Raw genomic sequence first — 22,765 nt, forward strand, 5'->3', positions numbered from 1 at the left:
AGCTAACTTCCCCCAGCTGTCGCCAGCCTCCCAGTCAGCGCAAGGGGGAGAAGGGCCGGGGTGGAAGAGCTTTGTGCTCCGCAAGGGCTGGCCTTTTGGGAGGCCAAGCGGGGAGAGGGATGGAGGCCACTGGAGGAGCTAAGCCGGCTGACTGTCCATGGCTTCTAAAAGAAGGGCAAGAGAAGGTCCCGCGGCTGCCTTGCCGCTGGAGAATGCGGGCATTGATCCCGCTGCCTCTCACATGCGAAGCGAGCGCTCTACCACTTGAGCTAATTCCCCTACCTTGGCAAGTGCTGTCTTGATCCATTCATTCGATAATGGAGGCCACATCGTTCCCCGCGCCAGCCGGTGACTCCTTCCAAAAGGGTCAGGCAAGAGAGGGTACCCCGTAGGCCGGCTAGCTCAGCTGGTTAGAGCGTGGTGCTAATAACGCCAAGGTCATGGGTTCAAGCCCTATGCTGGCCAATCGGGGTGCAGGCGGGAGAGGGTGGCTTCTGGTCTTTTGGCTGACTGCTAGGGGTGGCAGAGGCCAAAACCAGGTGGGCCGGGAGCGGGCAAGAGCCCTGCTGGGCGCGGGCCCAGGCGCCGGGCAGGAGGAGGCTCCGGACACCTCCTTGGGCTCCCCTCCCTGGGCTCCTCGCTCCACCTGCTGCCTGAAAGGAACTTGGGCCCGGGGAGGAGACGGGTGAGCCCGGCCGGCTGCCTTCCAGGCTCATAGGAGGCCAGGCTTGAGCTGCCCACCCGCGAAGCCAAAATCGCAGGCCTGCCGGCTCGCCCCCAGTATCCACAGAGGGTTGACCTGATGGCCCGAATTCTTGCCGGCCGCCAGCTCCACCCAAATGTACCCGACGCCGGATCACGCTCCCCAGCCCAAGCCACAGAGGAAGGCTTAATACTCGGCACCCCAACCTAGGGGAGAGGCTTCACACTCCGCCGGCGCAGGGTGACCTTTGGGACTTCCCTGGACACCATCCTCCCACCGCCCACAGCCAGACCCCCCAAGCCCACCCCTCCGACAGGAAGGAGCAGGAGGACCACTCCGCCCAGGGGCACCACCACTCAAAGTCAGCTTCACTTGCTTTCTCTTCTACCCCTTTCCTCCCAAGTTATGCACGCCTCACGGGAGCCGGCCCTGGGAAGACATAGGCACTGCACTCTGACTGGCGCAAGACAAACGCCCACACCGAGAGTTTAGCACGGGCTCTTGAGGCACTGGAGGAACCCCATGCAGACGCATTGACGGAGCTAAGCTTTACGGCCAAGGGCCCTACCTGTGCAGAAAGCCAACTTGCTTGTGAAAAAGACTCCTCTTTCGGCTCCCCTTCCAAACTTCCAAATGCCTCCAAATGGGAAAAAACACACACTGAAACACCCAAACGGTCCTAACACTGGGTTCAGGACCCGCCAATCAGAGTCTGGAGTTCTGCCCATGGTGTCTGTACTATTGACAAACACTAATTGCCACAATCTATTTGAAGCAGGGTCAGTATGAAGTCTACCCTGCCACCTGTTGGTGATCAGTTGTCAAGGCCTTTTGGGGCTGATGTCATTTTCATGGTTACACCCACCCCGGATTGCATGATGGGAGTGCTTTCCCAAATGGTCATTTCAGCTGCTGTGCGATGCCCAGTCTCTTTGTTATTAGGCCAGGAGTAATCCAGTGTATTTTCCTGTTGATTTTGGATCAAGGACAGAGAAACTGTACCTGGCATTTGAGGTCTGAGAGCGTCACCCTGGCCTGAAAAGTACTCACTATTAAGGGGTATGGGTTCCTAATGGCAAAATATAGTGGTAGTTTGGATTGGTTTTTTATTGGTCTTTTGTATGATTTGGGGTTGTTGATATTCTTGCTGGTGTGGAACTACAGAGGTGGTTTTGAAGTTCTTCAAATTGTTGTTAGTGTTGTAGTTGTTTATCCTAAGCTTATGCTACTAGATCTTTTTCATGGTGTATTTTGTTTCTGAGGGCTTGGCTACACTTGCAAGTTGCAGTGTTGTTGGAGGCTTTTCAGTACTGCAATTATTCTTTGTCCACACTTGCAAGGCACATCCAGCGCTGTATTTCCCTGGCTGCAGTGCTGGCTGTGCACCTGTTGGGGTATAAGGAATGCAGCGCTGGTGATCCAGTGCTGCTCATCAGGTGTGGACACACACCAGTGCTTTAATTGGCCTCCAGGGAATAAGGAGATATCCCAGAATTCCTGTTCAGCCACTCTGCTCATCAGTTTGCACTCTTCTGCTCTGGCCTCAGGTGACCTGCCCTTTAAGTGCCCCGGGAATTTTAAAAATCCCCTTCCTGTTTGCTGCAGCCAGGTGTGGAGTGCAATCAGTTAATCTTTCCAGGTGACCATGCCTCCACGCGGCAAACGAGCCCCAGCATGGAGCAATGGCGAGTTGCTGGACCTCATTAGTGTTTGGGGGGAGGAAGCTGTGCAGTCCCAGCTGCGCTCCAACGGTAGGAATTATGATATCTTTGAGCAGGTATCAAGGTCCATGCTGGATAGGGGCCATGATCGGGATGCGCTGCAATGCAGGGTTAAAGTAAAGGAGCTGCGGAGTGCCTATTAGAAAGCCCGTGAGGGGAACTGCCGATCCGGCGCTGCCCCCACGACCTGCCGTTTTTACAGGGAGATGGACGCGATACTTGGGGGTGACCCCACTGCCAATCCGAGGACCACGATGGACACTTCTGAGCAGGGTGGGGGACAGGAGCAGCAGGAGGAGGAGGAGGCGGGGGGGTGGAAACCGTGAGTGAAGCTACTGGCATAGGGGAAGACACCCCAGAGTCCCAGGAGGCATGTAGCCAGGAGCTCTTCTCAAGCCAGGAGGAAGGAAGCCAATCGCAGCAGCCAGCAGTTGCTGAAGGAGAAACAGAGGAGCGAGTTACCGGTAAGCGTCTTTTATTTTCAGGGTAGAAATGTTTCGGGAGAGGAGGGGGGGTTAGGGCTGCATACATGCATGCCTAGATGTGGAATAGCCCATTGATGTAGTCTATCACGTCGCGGTAATCGGCTGCAGTAATCTCCTCAAAAGTTTCAGCCAGAGCGTGGGCAATGTGCCTGCGCAGGTTTATAGGGAGAGCCACTGTGGTCCTTGTCCCAGTCAGGCTAACGCGTCCGCGCCACTGTGCCGCGAGGGGTGGGGGGACCATTGCTGCACACAGGCAAGCTGCATAGGGGCCAGGGCGGAATCCGCATTGCTGTAGAAGACCTTCCCGCTCTTCCCTAGTGACCCACAGCAGCGAGATATCTTCCAGGAGTAACTCCTGTGGAAAATGTTGGGAGACTGTTTAGTGCAGATCCCCCATGCAGCTGTTTGCTGTCCCCAACGCACAGAAACCCCTGCACAGCCCTGAAGCAATCTCAGTACCCCTTACTCACCATTTCCTGTCTCCTGTTGTGTTATGTGTGGTCTTATTTGGTATGGGAAAAGAATGCTAAAGTGAACACTGAAAACTCCTTCAGTGTGTGGGAATTACTGTTTGGATGAGATAATTAACAATGCTACCATGTTAAATGTTGCCATTTTTGCCTTCAAGAAGTGACCTTGACTGCTGGACTGCCCAGATCTACCACAGCACAGAGACTACAGAATCTGAGGAAAAAGCCTCGAAAAACCAGGGAAGACATGCTGAAAACAGTTATTGATCACTCTGCTCGAGAGAGTAAACAGCTGCAGGAGTGGAGAGAAAGGGAAAGCAGGATCCGCCAGAGGGACAGCAGGATCCGCCAGAGACATTGGCGGAGAAACGCTGTGGCAAAGAGGAAAAGCACAGACCAGCTGCTAGGCATCCTGGCGCGCCAAGCAGACTCTCTCCAGGCACTCGTAGCCATGCAGGCAGAGCAGTCCCGTGCTGCCCCACAGCCCCCCCCCGTCCCAAATTTTATTCTTTTCTGCCCCAATGTTAGCTCCAAACCCCCTTCCACAGCATCCAGGTTCTTACCACCACCAGCTGCCTCCAACACCTGTACGTTCACCAACCAGCCCTGAGAACTACGACCCTTACCCTCTGCACTCAACCCCCATCACCATGCAGTATATGCACCCTGAAGTGCAGCAGCCATTGCACAGCACTGCAGACAGGACATATGCAAACTTGTGACTGTACAGTTCACCAACCCACCCCCCTGCCCTAGGATCCTGAAATGTTGTGTGTCTGTCAATGAAGTATTTTTCTTTTCAATAAAATAAATCTTGGCTTTGAAAACAGTCTTTATTATTGCAGATAGTGAAAGATACCTTATCCCAGTAAAGAAACAGTCACTGGAAATCATGTTAGGGATAATAGAATTCTAACAGTGTAACCACTGCACTTCAGTCCCATGCAAGGCAGCAAACATTACTCTTGGCTTTCAGCCTCAAATTCTTCCTTCAAGGCATCCCTAATCCTTGTAGCCCTGTGCTGGGCCTCTCTAATAGCCCTGCTCTCTGGCTGTGCAAATTCAGCCTCCAGGACTTGAACCTCGGTGGTCCATGCCTGACTGAATGTTTCACCCTTCCCTTCACAAATATTATGGAGGGTACAGCATGCGGATATAACCGCGGGGATGCTGCTTTCCCCCAAGTCTAGCTTCCCATACAGGGACCACCAGCGGGCTTTTAAACGCCCAAAAGCACACTCCACAGTCATTCGGCACCGGCTCAGCCTGTAGTTGAACCGGTCCTTGCTCCTGTCAAGCTTCCCTGTATAGGGTTTCATGAGCCAAGGCAGTAACGGGTAAGCGGGGTCTCCAAGGATCACAATGGGCATTTCGACGTCCCCTACTGTGATCTTCCTGTCTGGGAAATAAGTCCCTGCCTGCATCTTCCTGAACAGGCCACTGTTCCGAAAGATGCGTGCATCATGCACCTTTCCAGGCCAGCCTGTGTAAATGTCAATGAAACGCCCACGGTGATCCACAAGCGCCTGGAGAACCATAGAGAAATACGCCTTCCGATTAACGTACTCTGATGCTAGGTTGGGGGGGGTGCCAGAATAGGAATATGCGTCCCATCTATCGCCCCTCCACAGTTAGGGAAACCCATTTGTGCAAAGCCATCCACAATGTCCTGCATGTTCCCCAGAGTCACGGTCCTTCTTAGCAGGATGTGATTAATTGCCCTGCAAACTTGCATCAACACGATTCCAACTGTCGACTGTCCCACTCCAAACTGGTTCCCGACCGACCGGTAGCTGTCTGGAGTTGCCAGCTTCCAGATTGCAATAGCCATCCGCTTTTCCACTGTCAGGGCAGCTCTCAATCTTGTGTCCTTGCGCCGCAGGGTGGGGGCGAGCTCAGCACACAGTCCCATGAAAGTGGCTTTTCTCATACGAAAATTCTGCAGCCACTGCTCGTCATCCCATACTTCCATGACGATGTGATCCCACCACTCAGTGCTTGTTTCCCAAGCTCAAAAGCGGCGTTCAACGGTGCTGAGCATTTCCGTGAATGACACAAGCAATGTAGTGTCACACGCGGCAGGCGACTCGATATCGATATCATCGTCGGACTCCTCACTGTCACTTTGGAGCTGAAGGAATAGCTCAACAGCCAAACGTGTTGTGCTGGCGACACTCATCAGCACAGTCCTCAGCAGCTCGGGCTCCATTTCCCACAGAAATCGCGATTCACAGACAGAGAGTAAAAAACAGAAAGAGACTCACAATGGCGCCAAACGTGGCCGGAAAAACTGTGAATGCTGGAATGTGAAGCAATGTACCACGGGGCGTTGGGACAGGAAGCGGAATGACCCGCACCCTTCCGTCCCTTTCCCACAACCCACAGCGCCAAAATGGGACGAGGTGCTCTGTGGGATAGCTGCCCACAATGCACCTCTCAGTACAGCGCTGCAAATGCTGCAAGTGTGGCCACACTGCAGCGCTGGTAGCTGTCAGTGTGGCCACACACCAGCACTGTCCCTACACGGCTGCACGACCAGCGCTGTAACTCCCAGCGCTGCAATTTTCAAGTGTAGCCAAGCCCTGAGAGGTAAAAGGCTGCTCTGTGTGTGGTGTTATGGAGTGAGATAGCAAACGTTAGTTGCAGAGGTGGTGCATGTGCTGCAAAAGTCATGCACTGCCCCCTGCCCTGCCCCGGTCTTAGAGTCCATAATTTGCATAAACCCACCCACTGATCTGTGACTAACAATCTTGCTCTGCTAACTCTTCCAGCAAAACTTTTCTGCCAGGTTCTCATTCAGCAGTATATTCCCACGATTTTCAACTTTTAAGTGAGATCAGAAATGACCTGTTTAAGTGTAACTAAAATTGCTACTTATGCCTCAAATATTCTAAGGGTGTAGTATAACACATTATTTGTAACAGGATAATAAATAATTCTATTTTTAAATTAAAGAGAGAGGAAAACCATAAAATCTGTATTTACAGATTTCAAAAACAATCCCATGGTAAACTCAAAAAATGACTTTCAATCTCTCTTAATTTGCTATTGTTTGGAACCCATGTCCCTTGTCTAACGATTTTTATGTAGGTTCGGGTGAGTCCCGAAATCATGAGCTGCTAAGTACCGTTCTACTGTCCTTGATTCATACCTCTGTGCATTACCCAGATTGGTGGGAAACACACTCTGTGCATTACCGTGACTGTTCCGGGGTGTCACTGCTCCTAGAAGGCAGACACACGCTGTGCATTACGCCACCTGGCCACTAGGTGTCACTGCTGTATCAAGGGAAACACCTTCTGTGCATTACTCTGTATCACCAAGAGGTGTCACTGCTGCTCCAAGGGAAACATGCTCTGTGTGTTACCCTGATTGGCCACTGGGTGTCACTGCTGCGCAAAGGGAAACATAAGAACGGCCAGACTGTGTCAGACGCAAAGTCCATCTAGACCAGTATCCTCCTGTCTTCTACCAGCGGCCAGTGCCAGGGGCCCCAGAGGGAATGAACAGAGCAGGGAATCATCAAGTGATCCATCCCCTGTTGCCCATTCCCAGCTTCTGGCAAACAGAGGCTACAGGCACCATCCCTGCCCACCCTGGCTAATAGCCCTTGATGGACCTGTCCTCTGTTCATTTATCTAGTTCTTTTTCTTTGAACCCTGTTATAGTCTTGGCCTTCACAACATCCTCTGGCAAGGAGTTCCACAGGTTGACTATGCAACTGCCCTGAGTTTACCCCCCCACACACACACCCCGTGTTGTATATGGAAAAGAGGATGAGGATGAGGAGAGCCATGATGTGTCTGTCACTGGCTGGTGCCTCAGTTTCCTCTAGGCAGCAGTGCTGCAGGCTCCTTTGGTCAGTTCCCATACAGCTGTGTCGGGGGAAGGGGGCATAGAGGCTCATGCTCCCCAGCCCCATGCCCCTCCAGCAGCAGCTGGGGAATCCAGGCCAAATGTAACCCTGGTAGCTGGGCCGGGATTAGCCTGGGCCGGGGTAGGGCTGAGGAGGAATTGCCAGGGAGACAGATGCACCCACTGTGAGGGGAGATCCTCCCATTCCCTGCCAACCCCCCTCACTCCTTGCAGCACGGCGCCCCCTAGCACTTCTTTCTCTGTCGTGGGAGGTCTCTGCTGCCTGCTTCTCTCTTAGCATCATTTCTCCCCACCCTGGGGCACTGGCGTCACCCATCCTGTGCAAACAGGCAGGCCCTGGTGTGCCCCGTGGCACTGCCCTGAAATTGGGGGGGCAGCTGTTGGATGGAATATGGGGGTGGGCAAGGCTGGGGACCAGGACTCTTGGGTTCTCCCCCCAACTCTGGGAGTGGCGGAGGGTTAGTGGGTAGAGTGAGGGAGGGGCAGGGCTGGGATCTAGGGCTCCTGCTTCTTCTGGTTTTCTCCACCTCCTGCAGCTGCCTCGGTCCTTTCAGTGCATTTCCTGTTCCAAATTCATTTGCTGACTTGTGCAACCCACCCCAGAGGTGGCTGCATCTCAGTGTTGGGTGAGGCATCCTTGGCTGCATCACCCCCTAACCGCGTCTCTCTCTCCCTGCAGGTGACCCTGCAGCACTCGGCAAACATCCGCAAGATCGTGGGGGGCTTTGAGCATTGGGCAGGCAGGGGCCAGGCGCCCAGCCCCCTGCCCCCAAAGAATGGGACCCAGCCCCCACTACTTTTTACAGGGATTAAAGAGGGGCAAAGGGGGGCAAATCAGAGGAGGGGGGTGGCCAGGTTCTGAGCAGGGGTTGGAAATTGACTGGTCGGGGGGTCAAGCAGCTGGAGGCAGCGTTAGGAGAGGGGCTGAAGGGCAAAGTCAGGGAGGGGGGAAGGAGCTGGAGTTAAGCCCAGGGGGAGGCGCTGACAGAGGGCACAGGCAGGGCAGAGAGGTAACAGTTACCCCGGGGGGCTGAGACTCCAGTGTTTGCAAAAACAGGGTGGGGGGAGCAGAGGGGCTTTTCTATTTCCCCTCCCACAGGCAGCACCTCTCAGCATGGGCTTCCCAGGGCTGGGCTCTTAAAGGCACAGGCATCCCACTGCCTAGACCCTGCAGCTCCTCTCTGATGTAACCTACTGAGGTGCTGCAGTAGGAGACTCAATTCAGTGAAACCCGGCATTCCCTATATGCCCCCCAGCCAGGGGGCTGTGCACCCCTTCCCCGAATTTCCGCAACACCCCCCCAGTGGTCAGCTAGTTACATGCAGCGGTGCCAATGTTGTCACTGGCTGCAAATCTGAATGGAAATTGCAACGTTAACACACACTTTAAAAGCAGATCCAACGTATGAAAAATACTTGTACCTGAGAAAGTAAAATAGGTTTGAAAAGTCTGGGCAAAGCCGGGTTTCCTCACCCAGCTGTTGTGTTTGCTGACAATGTCAGTGCATTGGCTTCGGCAATGTTGGCCAACCTCAGAATTTCAAATGATGATTTGGAAGCAAGGTGTGAATGACTCTCCCCTGACAGCTCGTGATGAGCCAGGGTTGGGGGAGGCTTTGGGACCAGACTGTATTTACATGAACTCACCTACTCTGCCGAGGTGTCCAGCAGACAGAGCTGGGCTGCCTCTGCTCTAGGTGCCCAGAGGAGGAGGGAAGGTGTGTGGGGCTCCAGCCTGGGAATCTTCTTCCCTCCTGCCAAGCCCTGACTATCAATCCCAGCCCTGACCCTCCTTTCTTCAAGCGCCATGTGGGCCATAGGAAAAGTGTGGCAGGAAGCACCAGGGCCAAACTCATGGGCATCAGGTGAAGCAGCAAGAATCCCAACCATCAGGGTAGCAAGTTCCAGAGCCCCAACCCATTGTGGCCACCCCAGCCAGAGACCTGGCTCTAGGAGGTGTGAGTCACCCAGCAGGAGGGGAAAGATTTGCTCTTGTACAATTGGAGACAGGGAAGTTGAGCACTGGGAGCTTTACCACAAGCCAACAGAAGGTCCCACTGAGATTTGAACTCAGATTGCAGGATTCAGAGTCCTGAGTGCTGCCCGTTACACCATGGGACCAGCTCCTGCTGCCTTCTCTGCACATTGGTGACCCTCATGGGGCCAGCTCATGTAAGGGACTGTTGGCCCCTTACTAAAGCTTAGTGGGAGTTTTGGTTGGCTAGTTCCCTGCACCAATAGAAGGGGGAAGGGCCAATGGGAAATCAGGCCCCTGAGACTGACAGTCCCCAGGGCCAATGGGGAGAGGCCAAAGCTCCAAGTTAGCGGCACTGACAGGCCAGGCAGTGTAATGAGGGAGTCACCAGGCCAGGGGGTCCCATCCTCTGTGGGAGCTGGAACTGCCTGGGCCAGAGTGGGGCGGAGCTAAGGAGAGAGCAGGAGCCCAAGAAGAGCCGGGGAGCAGAGCTGCACCAGCCGGGGAGAACCAGAGCAGATCTGTGCTGGGAGCCGAGCCGCAGCAGCATGAGCCGTAGAAGCTGCCCAGGGAGCAGATCTGTGCTGGGAGAAGAGCTGCAGCAAGCGGAGCCAGAGGAGCAGCCCAGGGAGCTGGAGGCAGAGCCGCAGCAGCACTGGGGCTGGAGGTGGGTGCAGTGAGCAGCGTGGGAGAGCGAGGGGGACCCTGGGCAGAAGGCCCAGTGCAAGGAGATGCCACCCCTCAAGAGATCTTGCAGGCCAGACTTTTGGGGGTGGGGGGATCATATCCCCTACATGGGGGCTGACACTGGGAACAAGGGGCCTGTCACCTAGAGAATGTGGCCACTGCCAGAGCAAGTGTCCAGCCCGTGGTGTCCCTGCAGCACAGCCAGGGCCTGGGGAGGAGGCCTGGGACATGTGAGGGAGAGACTGTGACCTGCCCTGACCCTCCAGAGACGCTGGTTGTGATCTCCCTGCACCACAGAACAGGGTGACGTGTTTTCCTTTCCCATCTTTCCTTGTGTTTTACACTGATTGCTGGGTAATAAATGGTGTTTGCTTGAAGCACATGCAATGAGGAGTGGGTCAGGGAAGTGCCCAGAGTGGGGACACTGTAACCCCTGTTCAAGTGATCATGGCAAGATTGGGGGTCATCAAACCCCCCAGGATTCCTGGGTCCAGCCTTGTCGGGGTTACGAGGTCTCTGCCACACAGGAGAGTAGAAAGATCGTCCTTGGGGGTCAGGCAGCCTCTGGGTAAGGGGGTGGGGACTCAGATCCTTTCTCCAGCCAATTGCACCAGGGTTGTATATAAACCAGGGAAGTTCCCCACAATAGCCAGACCTGATCCCCTGTACACTTATACTCTGTCCTCATTGCTTCTCTGTCTCTCTTAAGCCTGGTCTACACTAGGCGTTTCAACCGGTTTTAGGAGCGTAAAACCGATTTAACACCACAACCGTCCACACTAGGAGGCACCTTATATCGATTTTAATGGCTCTTTAAACTGGTTTCTGTACTCCTCCCTAACGAGAGGAGTAACGCTAGTATCGGTATTAACATATCGGATTAGGGTTAGTGTGAACGCTGATCGACGGTATTGGCCTCCGGGAGCTATCCCACAGTGCACCAGTGACCGCTCTGGACCGCAATCTGAACTCGGATGCAGTGGTCAGGTAGACAGGAAAAGCCCCGCGAACTTTTGACTATTTCCTGTTTGCCCAGCGTGGAGCTCCGATCAGCACGGGTGGCGATGCAGTCCGAAATCAAAATAAAAAAAGAGCTCCAGCACGGACCATGCGGATGTGATCGCTGTAAGGGCAGGCAAATCCGTTCTATCAGCGCTCCGTTACAGAAGATGAAATTCAGAATCCTTTTTTAAAAATCTCCAGACTGACACCATAGCAGGGACTCAGCGCACTGCAGCGTGACAAGCGTAACGGAAAGCCAAAGAATCAAATGGACGCTCATGGACTGGAGGACTCAAGCTATCCCACAGTTCCTGCAGCCTCCGAAAAGTATTTGCATTCTTGGCTGAGCTCCAAATGCTTCTAGGGTCAAACACAGTGTCCGCGGTGGGTCAGGGCATAGCTTGGGAATCTACTCACGCCCCCACCCACCCCCAGAAGCGAAAGGGAAAACAATCCTCTGACTCTTTTACATGTCACCCTATCTTTACTGAATGCTGCAGATAGACACGATGCTGCAGCCGTCAACACCAACATCCTCACTCCCCCCTTGCCATGGGTGGCTGATGGTACAAAAGGACTGGTAACCGTTCTCGTTATCAGTCCATTGGTACATGGGGCAGTAACCATGCTGACTAGCATCCATCAGGTCAATCAAGGGCACCTGGCCCTAATTTTTTCTGGTGGATGGTGCAGTATGGCTGGTAACCATTGTCATCATAGCAACAGGGGGCTGAGTTCCATCAGCCCCCACCCTTGATGTGTAAAAAACAGATTCAGTTGCCTCTGGACTAGCAGAGGGATGCTGGGCTTCTCTTCTACACTCTGCTTAATGTCCTGTCTGGACTATCATAGCAGCTCGAGGCTGCCTTCCACTCATTTCTCACTAACAAGTCACATGTCTTTTTATTCCTGCGTTCTTTATTACTTCATCACACAAGTGGGGGGACAATGCTACGGTAGCCCAGAAAAGCTGGGGAAAGAAAGGAATCAACAGGTGGGGTTGTTACAGGAGCACCCCCTGTGAATAGCATACAGATCATAGTTTCTGCAGGATCTGACACAGAGCAGCTGTGCTCTCTGGTTCTATGATACAGGGGTTATCTAGTACACTTGCCTATATTCTAGGCATGACTGATTCTATTTTTAGATATTAAAAAGGAGAGATTGACGCAGGGAGTCATTCCCAATTTTGGCTTTTGTGCCCCTGGCTAAGAGCAGCCAGGGGCACTTATGACAGCAGCAAATGGTACAAAAGGACTGGTAGCCATAATCATCCTCAGTTCCAAGTTATGGAAGGGTTTGGATGGTGCAGTATGACTGGTAACCATCTCTGCTATTATGCAAAAGCAAAAGCATGCTTCTGTGTAGCGCTGCTGAATCGCCTCTGTGAGCGGCATCTAGTACACATACGGTGAGAGTCACAAAAGGCAAAACAAGCTCCATGATTGCCATGCTATGGCATCTGCCAGGGCAATCCAGGGGAAAAAGGCGCGAAATGCTTGTCTGCCGTTGCTTTCCCAGAGGAAGGAGTGACTAACGACATTTACCCAGAACCACCCGCGACAATAATTTTTGCCCCATCAGGCACTGGGATCTCAACCCGGAAGTTCCAAGGGGCGGGGGCGGCTGCGGGAACTATGGGATAGCTAGGGAATAGCTACCCACAGTGCAACGCTCCAGAAGCAGACGCTAGCCTCGGACCGCGGACGCACACCACCGAATTAATGGGCTTAGTGTGGCCGCGCGCAATCGATTGTATAAAATCTGTTTTACAAAACCGGTTTATGCAAATTCGGAATAGTCCTGTAGTGTAGACGTACCCTCAGCTGTCAGTGGGACTTGGGGAGCTCGGGACATTGCTGTGAGCTGCTTGAACGTTTAGGTGAAAACCACCTAAACACAGACACAAGGTCTAGGCTGCAGTAACTCATCTTGCATCTGCGGCTGTTGAAGCTACAAGGCAGAGGACTAAGTACAACATTTAAACTTATGTTTGACCTCAGAGAATAAAACAAATGTGTCTGTGGAAAGAGGGGAATTGAGTTCAATCCCTTGTCACCATCAATGTGCAAACCAGGAGTTGCTTTGCATTCCAGATGTGTCACCCTCATGTGGCTATTCTCATAGACTCATAGACTTTAAGGTCAGAAGGGACCATTATGATCATCTAGTCTGACCTCCTGCACAATGCAGGCCACAGAATCTCACCCACCCACTCCTGTAACAAACCCCTAACCTATGTCTGAGTAACCTATTCTGTCTCAGTCCCTTTAATTAAAAAATTGTGTTTTTTTCATAGAAACTATATTTTCCTTGTAGAGACACAGGGGCAGATTAATCTACAAAGGGAAGGTGATTCCAAGGCAGTTCTGGAGGAGAAGGGAACGTTTTCAGCATCACTAAATTATTTTGTTGTGCCTCACAGAGAGAGAGAGAGAGAGAGAAAATAAACCTATTAATTTGAGCTACCGACACAGTTCACAGCATGAAATACAGAATTTTGTGTTCAATGAGTTGTGTTCATTTACATAATATGAAAAATATGTTTTCGGCAATGCATGAAAACTTCACTGCATTGAACAACCCACTTGATCTAGTCAATGTACTACAGAATATTTAAAGAAGTTAAGAAAGATGTACTTATAAATTAATGTGTTGTGCCATTTACACACGCACAAGACACAGAAAATACTGAAATATCTGAGCTACTCAAATTTCCATTTTCTCACAGCATTTTAGGTCTCAAGGTTGTTTTAATTTGCTTATTTTTTTGGAACTAGAAATGGGGAAAGAGTACACTGACGTCCGTGGAATTACCGCAGTGAGGGCTTAGTCTCATTAGTTGTCACTAACAAAACCTTTGTTAACAGAGAGTTAACTTTGACTGTGAATATCTCTTACCTTCCAGAACATTGAGTTCAGTAAAACTCAAACTCTGGAAAAACCGGGAATACAGAGTGATGGTACATGCCCAGATAACCTTAACTCTGCCCTCTAGAAGAGAATCTGTGGTAGCATATGAGAACAAGGAAAGGTTTGGGGACAAATTACAGCTACTTCCCAAGAGTTTGTTTCTTCTGTAATTAATTGATTCTGGCCCCATCAATTGATCCTGGCCTGGTGTCTGGCCGTGGAATTTACTGTTTTTATCTCAGCATATTTGTAAAGCAGTTTCTTCTTTAAAAGCTCCTTTATTCTAGGTTATACAAACAGGTCACTTCCCCAGCTATTTCAAGGAGATGGAATTTTCCTGACCCACAGGGAACTTAAACTAACATGCTCAAGATCACACATTCCTTAGGAGAAAACGAAGGGGAAAAAAACCAAAACCCACCAAACCGTTGCTGTTTCTACCCAAATGATCAATGAGACCAGAAAGTGAGACTGTGCAATTAACTGTCTGGTACTACACTGATTCTGCAGTTACTTGAATGCAGACACACCCAGCTCTACGGTTGGTAAATGTACAGAGACTCTGCTGCTGCTCATGAACTAGCAGCACATGACCTCTGAACAGCTGCCATTTGAATGCATCTGAAAGTCACAAGGAACAACGATCTGTGTTAAAGGAAGGCTGCCATTTATTAGAGCCCCAGTTGATGCCATGTGCACAAACAGAGGCTTGAATGTGTAACAGGGAGTTTGGTAAATCTTGGTTATTTTAGTTTTGTAACAGGCTCCTGTCCACCTCCAGTAGAGTTTTCAGTCCCAATGGCAACTTACTTACCAAATGTAATACAGACTAGTCCATGCCTCCCAAGTGGATGTGGTTCTTGTTCTTCTGCACATTGTAGCCCATGGAGGCCAAGGACCTGCAAATGTGTCTTCATGTGCCTTTGTTTCATTGATGAAAACAAACCTAGACACTTAGAGGATTGGAACTGATTTCAGCTGGGGGACATGTTTGCTAGGATTTTATGCATTTGCACAGGAAAACATTGTGTGTGTCCATTTAGTTCAGAAATCCCTATTTAGTGGGGCTCCTGAGCATACTAGAAACAGAATTATTTTTCTTGAAGAAACAGGTTTGTAAGGGGTCATTTGGGTTTGAACCAAAGACCACTTAATTTGCAGTCAAACACTCTACCACTGAGCTATACCCCCATGATATTTGCATTGGCAAGTCCGTAATCTTAAGGATTTTGAAGGACGGGCTCTGCCTCAGAGAGCTCCTTTCCTATTCCCAGACCACAGGAGTTTAAAAAATGGGGTTTGATTAAACTTTATATATACATGTAGACACCACAGCTTGTACACACACCAACATAGCTTCCCCCCACTGACATAGCTACCACCTCTCGGGGAGATGGGTTAACTGCACGGACGGGACAGCTCTTTCCCCTCCGCTTAGAGCAGCTTCATTATTTATTTATAATTGGGGTCTCCCTACACAGGTTCAAATCCTGCCAACTACAGAGGAAGTTGTGGTTCTTTAGTTTCAATGGAGCTGGGTCTTGTCTCACTCTTAAGCTATGTCTACATAAAAGAGTAACACGGCTTTAGTTAAAGTGTTTTAATTGAACAGCTGTTGCATGTCCACCCTATGCCCCTGTGTCACCAGAGCACATCCATGCTAGCGTCTCTTGGATTGCCACAGAGAGCAGTGCACTGTGGGTAGCCATCCCACTGTGCAACTGGCTGCAGGGTGCTTTGGGAAGAGTTTGCAATGCCTCATGGGCTGGTACAGCATCACATGATGCAGGTTTCTATCCCATTGTTCCATGGGCATCCTACTAGATTGCCAGCTGCTTTTCAACTGCAATGTGCATGGTGGGGTCGAGAGTGTGTGTGTGGGGGGCAGAGACAGTGTGTGCGTTGCAGAAGAGTGAGTGTGTCGCACACTGTCTCTAAGTTCAGACAGCTGCTGGAAGCAACCAGTCCTGAGGCAGGGGACAGCCCCGACATCAGCCCCCCTTCTCTCACTGGCTCAGCTCAGCACAGCACTCTCTGTCACACACACACACACTGCTGCCTGCTTAGCTCTGTGTCAGGGGTGCTGGAACAGGGGGTTAGAGGGCCATGGCCCCACCACTCTTTACTGGCTGTCAGGACACATGATGGCCGGGGGAAAGGGTGCAGTCTTGGGGAAGAGGCGTTCTGTGGGTGTGGCCTCGGGGGGAGAGGTGGTGTGAGTGGGGGTCCTTAGGGAAGGGGTGTCATGGGGGTGCCACAGTTTGGACAACGGTGCCCCCCCCACTGTAAGGAAGCTTCTGCCGCCCCTGCTCTGTGTTGGCAGAGCGGGAGAGAGCAGCATCCACGGCAGTGATTTGCTTCCCGGGGCTCCGGCAGGTGGGCTCGGGAGGTGATTTAAAGGGCCCAGGGCTCCGGCCGCTGCAGGGAGCCCTGAGCCCTTTAAATCACCAGCCTGGGGAAGCCAGGCGGGGCTGGCACAGCGTACTGGCTCTTGCCGGTACCCCATACCGGAACATACCGGCTTACTTTCACCTCCGGAAGGTCCTCACGTGGATCAATAACTGGTAAAAAGAGAGGAAACAAAGGGTAGGACTAAATGGTCAGAATTGTCGAAGAAAACTCAGTTCTCGCTTATGTTTAGGTGCAGCAAAAACAAATACTTTATTATAATACTCTAGTGAACACAAGAGGGAGAGAGTGTCAGGAACTGGGTTGCCCCTTGTCCTGAACAGATCTCTCTCAATTAGTAAACAATCATAACAATCTTTATACCTTTCTAGCAGACCATGGTTAGCATACTTGCAGACAGTAAAAGTAAACATTTGCATTTGTTTATACATAAGCCTATTCATTATCTTATTTGTCTGCAATACCAGAACAGAAAACAAGACTGCAATTCACAAGGTCGTAACGACTTTTCACACAATTCACTCTGCACCAGATACAGGGTAACAGCTTAACCTCTGCTAATTAGCTAACATACATTAAGATCCCTTCAAACCTTTATTAATTAATTCTTGGCCTCCACATTCCCCCCTTTTGTACTTCTAGTACAACAAATACCTCAAATCTCAATTTGCATTAAACCATGGATTTCAGAGTCTACAGGAGACATCCCAACCTTAGGGGTTTTCATGGGATGTAATGACAATGCATGATTAGCATGAACATGAAAAGTAGTATTACTATCATTACGTCCTTTACAACAACAACAACAATAACATAATCCCACACCAACTAACAACACTACAAACAATAACATCCCCATAGGAAGAAAATAATGGGGTTGTCGTACAGTTTTGGTAACAAAGCACAATACATCAAACTTAGTACATAAAGTAGAAACTCTATAAGCTGTATGAAAGGCATTTTGCTCAGCATGATATATATTCTGAAGCATGTGAATTTGCCCCTGCAACTCAGAGATTCTGCGAACCTCTGGCAACAATGAAAGCAAATTCTGAAACCGATCAGGTACTATCCTAGTCCAATTAAAATATACCTGAAATCTAAGAGCTACATGTAACATTCTATCTGCAGGCCAGTAAATAATATGATTGCCTGCAGCAGTGGTAAGATTAAAATGTATATCTCGTAATGTGGTTGTATTAACGTACACACAGCTATCATTAGCCTGAAAAAGTGGGTGTCCTGTAAGGGTAGTCCCTTGACCTTTACCCTCCCAGCAAATATTGTCATAAACAGTGACAACTTCCCCTGGCTTCAGTTTCCGTATACACTGAAGCTGTGGTGGTTCTAACGGCCAAAATGTCCATAAATTCCCTAACCCCATCCAAATATCAGCTGTAATCCCAGGAGCACTAACTAAAAATCGATTAGGAGAATCAGGTGGCCTGACTTCCCAGATATCTCGGTGAATCACCCAATCCCACATGCATCCTCCCCATGGACCCGGCAGGATTCGGTATGTGGGAGCCCACACCCCCTTAACCGGTCCATATGCTTGGAAGGAGCACTGTGAACGACCACATTTCCATCCAGAAAGTCTCCAAGTATGTCTCCATGGCCACAGATCAGATGGTACTCCTGACGTGTCTGTAAGGGCAGTGGGCCAAGCTTGGTGCACTAGATCATTCCGAATGGCCATCAGCTGGTCATTCAGGAAATCCTGAATTTCCGAACATGCTAGATCCCACTGCAATGCCTTCCCAGCTTCAGTGATATTCAGTACCATCTCTCTCAATAAATTCTGGGTCAGAGAACTAAGGGCGGAAATGACATGTAACTCACCCACTCCGGTTCGCACTTGTGTCAGCTGTGCCCCAGAAATCAGGCCAGTGGCCTTCTCTAATTGGCCCAATTTCTCATCATGCTCCTGGGTCTTAAAAATATTCCAAACAGCAGCTGCAGAATTGGCCCCATCCCACAAGGATCCGGCTAGATCCCTCTTCTTTCTAGAGGAAATAACCCAGGCCCTCAGTTGTGCTAATCTAATGGCAGCCCCTTGGGAACAATTCGGATATGTAGAGGTGATCTGAAAACTAGATAAAGGCAATGTAAACTTCACAGTCCCTAGTGTAGTGTTAAGTACAGTCCACCGATATTCTGGCACATTTCCCCTCAGCGTAGGTCTATACCACATCTGTTGGTTGTAGACCTGCATATATTTCTGAGAGGCATTAATATCAATAGCATAAGAGGGAGTGTATTGCAATAAAGTACAAGTCACATTATCAGTCACTGGAATGGTCTCCAGACAGGTAAAATTTCCAGTAGTAGAACAAACTCTTTGGGTAGTCGTTTGATTATTCACTAATTGGGTAACCAAATAACAATAAGGGCCTCTTTCAGATAACATAGCACAAATTCCAGGAATAACCATCATATCCACTTCACCATGGAATCCAGCAATTTCATATCTAAAGTCTAGGGGCTGATTTGCAGTAATATTACGGATCTCCATTGCCACTGAGCCATTTGTTTTCCACTCAATGGTTCTCTCATATGAAGTCTGTTGAACTTTAAAAAATAGGCTTTCTGAGCAATATTCTAAGAAATCACTAAGATGGGAAGGTACGGGCCAACGAATCTCAGTAGAATATACAATTTCGTTTACATCTGGATAAATTACAGAAGTGACGGCCAGGGTTGAGGGGCTAGTGGGGGTAACCTTTGTGGTAGCAAGGTGCGTTTGGTAGTCAATATCTGAAAGCCAATTAGGGAGGGCAGTACATCCCCAGGGTACTTGTCCATAAGCACAGAGCCCTGCCCCTGGAAGAAATCCAAGCCACCATTCAACCCCACACGCCCAAGCACGCTCCCCACAGTTCCCTCCTTGCCAATAAACGATGCTTCGTTTCTTCCACCAGGGCCAGTTCATAATGTCTCTTTTAGTCAGGAATCCCTGGACTCTGGAGGAGTTTGCAGAACGAATGTATCTTCTCCTCTTCCCCAAAAACAATCGTGCTCTAGCATGATAAAGGGAAGAGGGTTGTAATGTGGGAATACCTTTAGAAAAATCCAAAGGCACAGTAGGTCCGTCAGAGGACAAGGGAGAGGTCACCAGTACGTCACCTTGTCCTCTTCTTCCGCTGTCCAGCAGGAACAGCAGGGCTAGAAGAAGGAGCACGTTGATCATCAGTAGGTGTGGCCTCCCGAGGTGGAGGGGTCTTTTTGCAGTGCGATGCATGGGTCCAGGCAGGTAGGCCTTGACACTTCACAGCAGTGTTGGTAGTCAACAGGACTTGGAAAGGGCCTTTCCAGCGTGGAGCCAGGGCAGTCTTTCGTTGATGGACCTTTATGTAGACCCAGTCTCCCGGTTCCAACGAGTGGCAAGGTTGCACAGGATCCTTCGGTAAGGCTTCCTTCACCTGTGTATAAAAAGACTTAACACATTTCATTAGTGCCTGACAATACTTAAGCATTATATCATCCATCAAATGAATGTCCATCTGAGCTAAGGTCAGTGGGGGTGCAGTTGGTAGTCGCATTGGGCGCCCCGTCAAAATCTCATGAGGGCTGAGTCCAGTCTTTCGATTGGGAATGGCTCTCATACTCATCAGTGCCAATGGAAGGGCATCTGGCCACTTTAAGTTCGTTTCAGCACAAATCTTGGCCAGTTTATTTTTTAAAATCCCGTTCTGGCGTTCCACTGTCCCAGCAGATTGTGGGTGATGGGGGCAGTGAAGGTTGTGTTGGATCTGCAAAGTTGTACATAACTCCTTTACAATCTGTCCAGTAAAGTGAGTTCCACGATCACTGTTGATACTCACAGGAATGCCAAAATGAGGGACAAAATCCTTAAGCAGAAGTTTCACAACAGTCCTGGCATCTGCCTTCCTGCAGGGAAAAGCTTCAACCCAATTGGTAAATACATCAACTAAAACCAATACATATTCATAACCACAACATTTAGACATTTGAATAAAATCAATCTGAATATTTACAAAAGGTCCCCAAGGAGGAGGGTGGGCTGCTCGCATAGCTTTAACAGCTTTACCAATGTTGTGTTGTTGACAAATCACACAGTGTTGACAGTAGGAATGGGCAACAGAAGGGAAAATGGGTGCAAACCAATCTCGGGCAACTGCAGCAACCATCCCCCCTTTGCTCACGTGTGCCATCCCATGGTATATGCGAGCAAGATAGGGCAATAACATCTTTGGTGCCACCAGGCGACCATCCGGGGCACGCCAAAGATTATCAGAATGTAAAATGCAGCCAGCAGCACTCCAAGAGTGCTTCTCAGTTCTTGATGCTGCCTCCTGGATCTTAGCCAGATCGTCAAGGGAGGCCAGTGAAGGCTGCTCTATCAGTACACAGGAATGTACAGCCTGAGGTGCAGAAAGAGCCGCTGTCCTAGCTGCAGAGTCAGCTAGAGCATTCCCACGGGTAACTTCATCATGAGGGGTCTTGTGAGCAGTACATTTAACAACAGCTATAGCTTTAGGCAACAAAAGAGCATCCAAAAGAGCAGAAACATAAAAACCATTCTTAATAGGAGAACCAGTGGATGTAAGGAAGCCTCTATATTTCCAAAGCAATCCAAAATCATGAACCACTCCAAAAGCATAACGAGAATCCGTATAGATAGTGACCGTTTGATCTCGAGCCAGAACACAAGCTCGAGTCAAAGCCACAAGTTCAGCTACTTGAGAGGAAAACACTGAAGAAAGGAAAGCACTCTCAACAACAGCACAGGTAGTGCAGACAGCATAACCAGCAACTAATGTACCCTTAGAATCTCGCAAGCACGAGCCATCCACAAAATAAAGGAGATCAGGATTCTGCAAAGGCACATCCAGTAAATCATCTCCAGGACGAGTAAGAACAGACGTTACAAACACACAATCATGTGGGGTTCCATCTTCAGGCCCAGGCAACAAAGAGGCTGGATTAAGAACAGGGCAACGAGCCAAAGTAATATGAGAGGAAGATAGCAAAACCAGTTCATATTTGATAAGACGAGAAGCGGATAAATGCTGCGTCCGAGATTTCAACAAGAGTGCAGCCACAGCATGCGGAACACACACACTCAAAGGAGAACCCAATACAATAGATTCAGATAACTGAACAGAAAGGGCCGTTGCCGCTACAGCCCGTAAACAAGGGGAAAATCCTACAGCCACAGCGTCTAGGGCAGTACTGTAGTAGGCAATTGGACGGTGTTTGTCCCCGTGCTTTTGCGTTAGTACAGCCAAAGCAAACCCATTACGCTCATGACAGAAAAGAGTAAATGGTTTAGTATAATCAGGAAGTCCCAGGGCCGGAGCAGTAGATAGTCTCTGTGTAATAGCAACAAAAGCGCTCTCAGCCTCTGGGGGCCAAGGAAGAGGTTCAGGGGTACCAGACTTAGTCAGATCCTGTAAGGGTTTAATCACTGTTGCATAACCTAAAATCCACTGCCTGCAATATCCAGTCATGCCCAGAAAAGTACGCATTTGAGAAACAGTACTAGGCCTAGGCATATTTAAAATAGCTGAAATACGAGAGTCTGATAAATGACGCTTGCCATGAGAAATATCATGACCAAGATAATGAACCTTGGGTTGACACAGTTGGAGTTTCTCCTGGGATGCTTTGTGACCTTTGGCAGCTAAAGCAGTTAAAAGAGTCAGAGTATCAGTTTTAGAAGATTCAAAAGAGAAAGACGCCAGTAAAAGGTCATCCACATATTGTATAAGTACTGATTTTCCAGGGAAAACCACATCATCCAGATCCTTCTTCAGGATCTGAGAAAACAGGGAGGGAGATTCAGTATACCCTTGGGGTAACCTGGTCCAGGTATACTGACATCCTTTATAAGTAAAGGCAAACAAATACTGACTATCTGGGTGAATTGGAATGGAAAAAAATGCTGAACACAAATCTACAACAGAGAAATAAGTGGCTGACGGTGGAATACAAGAAAGAATTGTAGCTGGATTTGGAACCACTGGAAAAGAAGGCAAAACCACAGCATTAATAGCGCGAAGGTCCTGAACAAACCGATAGGTATTCCTTCCTGGCTTCTTTACAGGAAAGATAGGAGTATTACAAGAACTAATAGTGGGAACAATAATACCCTGTTGCAATAAAGATTCTATAACCGGAGCTATGCCTGCCACTGCTTCAGGACGCAGTGGGTACTGTGGAATCCTTGGCAAAAGCTTAGCAGGGTCCACAAAAATCTTAACCAGCTCGGCTGTTCTAATCTGTCCCACTTCATTTGCATGACGAGACCAGAGATGGGGGGGCACTTGTGACAACAAATGCACAAGGTCAGGGCTGAGTGGAGACTTCGACGCAGCTGGCTCGGATATATGGAGTGTAGCCAACACCAGGTTTGCATTCTCATCAGGAACCTGTAAGAATACGCCATCTGGTGTACAGTAAATGGTACAACCTAATTTACACAACAGATCTCTTCCCAGCAAATTCACAGGAGAAGTAGAACTGAGTAGAAAGGAATGTTTATCCTCTAGAGGGCCAAGA

The 22,765-nt window shown here is 49.7% G+C and overlaps 3 non-coding genes across 3 annotated transcripts; 1 reads left to right on the plus strand and 2 right to left on the minus strand.

Annotated features, from left to right (window-relative positions):
- The first annotated feature begins 391 nt into the window (after positions 1-391).
- On the plus strand, positions 392-465 carry TRNAI-AAU. Its single transcript has one exon. It is a non-coding gene; the product is annotated as a tRNA-Ile (tRNA).
- Positions 466-9,303: 8,838 nt separating this feature from the next.
- On the minus strand, positions 9,304-9,375 carry TRNAQ-CUG. The gene has a single exon. It is a non-coding gene; the product is annotated as a tRNA-Gln (tRNA).
- A 5,575-nt stretch (positions 9,376-14,950) lies between these two features.
- Positions 14,951-15,022, minus strand: TRNAC-GCA. The gene has a single exon. It is a non-coding gene; the product is annotated as a tRNA-Cys (tRNA).
- Positions 15,023-22,765: the final 7,743 nt, after the last annotated feature.

Source organism: Mauremys mutica, unplaced genomic scaffold (genome assembly GCF_020497125.1).
Source record: "Mauremys mutica isolate MM-2020 ecotype Southern unplaced genomic scaffold, ASM2049712v1 Super-Scaffold_100404, whole genome shotgun sequence".
NCBI classification, from domain to species: domain Eukaryota; kingdom Metazoa; phylum Chordata; order Testudines; family Geoemydidae; genus Mauremys; species Mauremys mutica.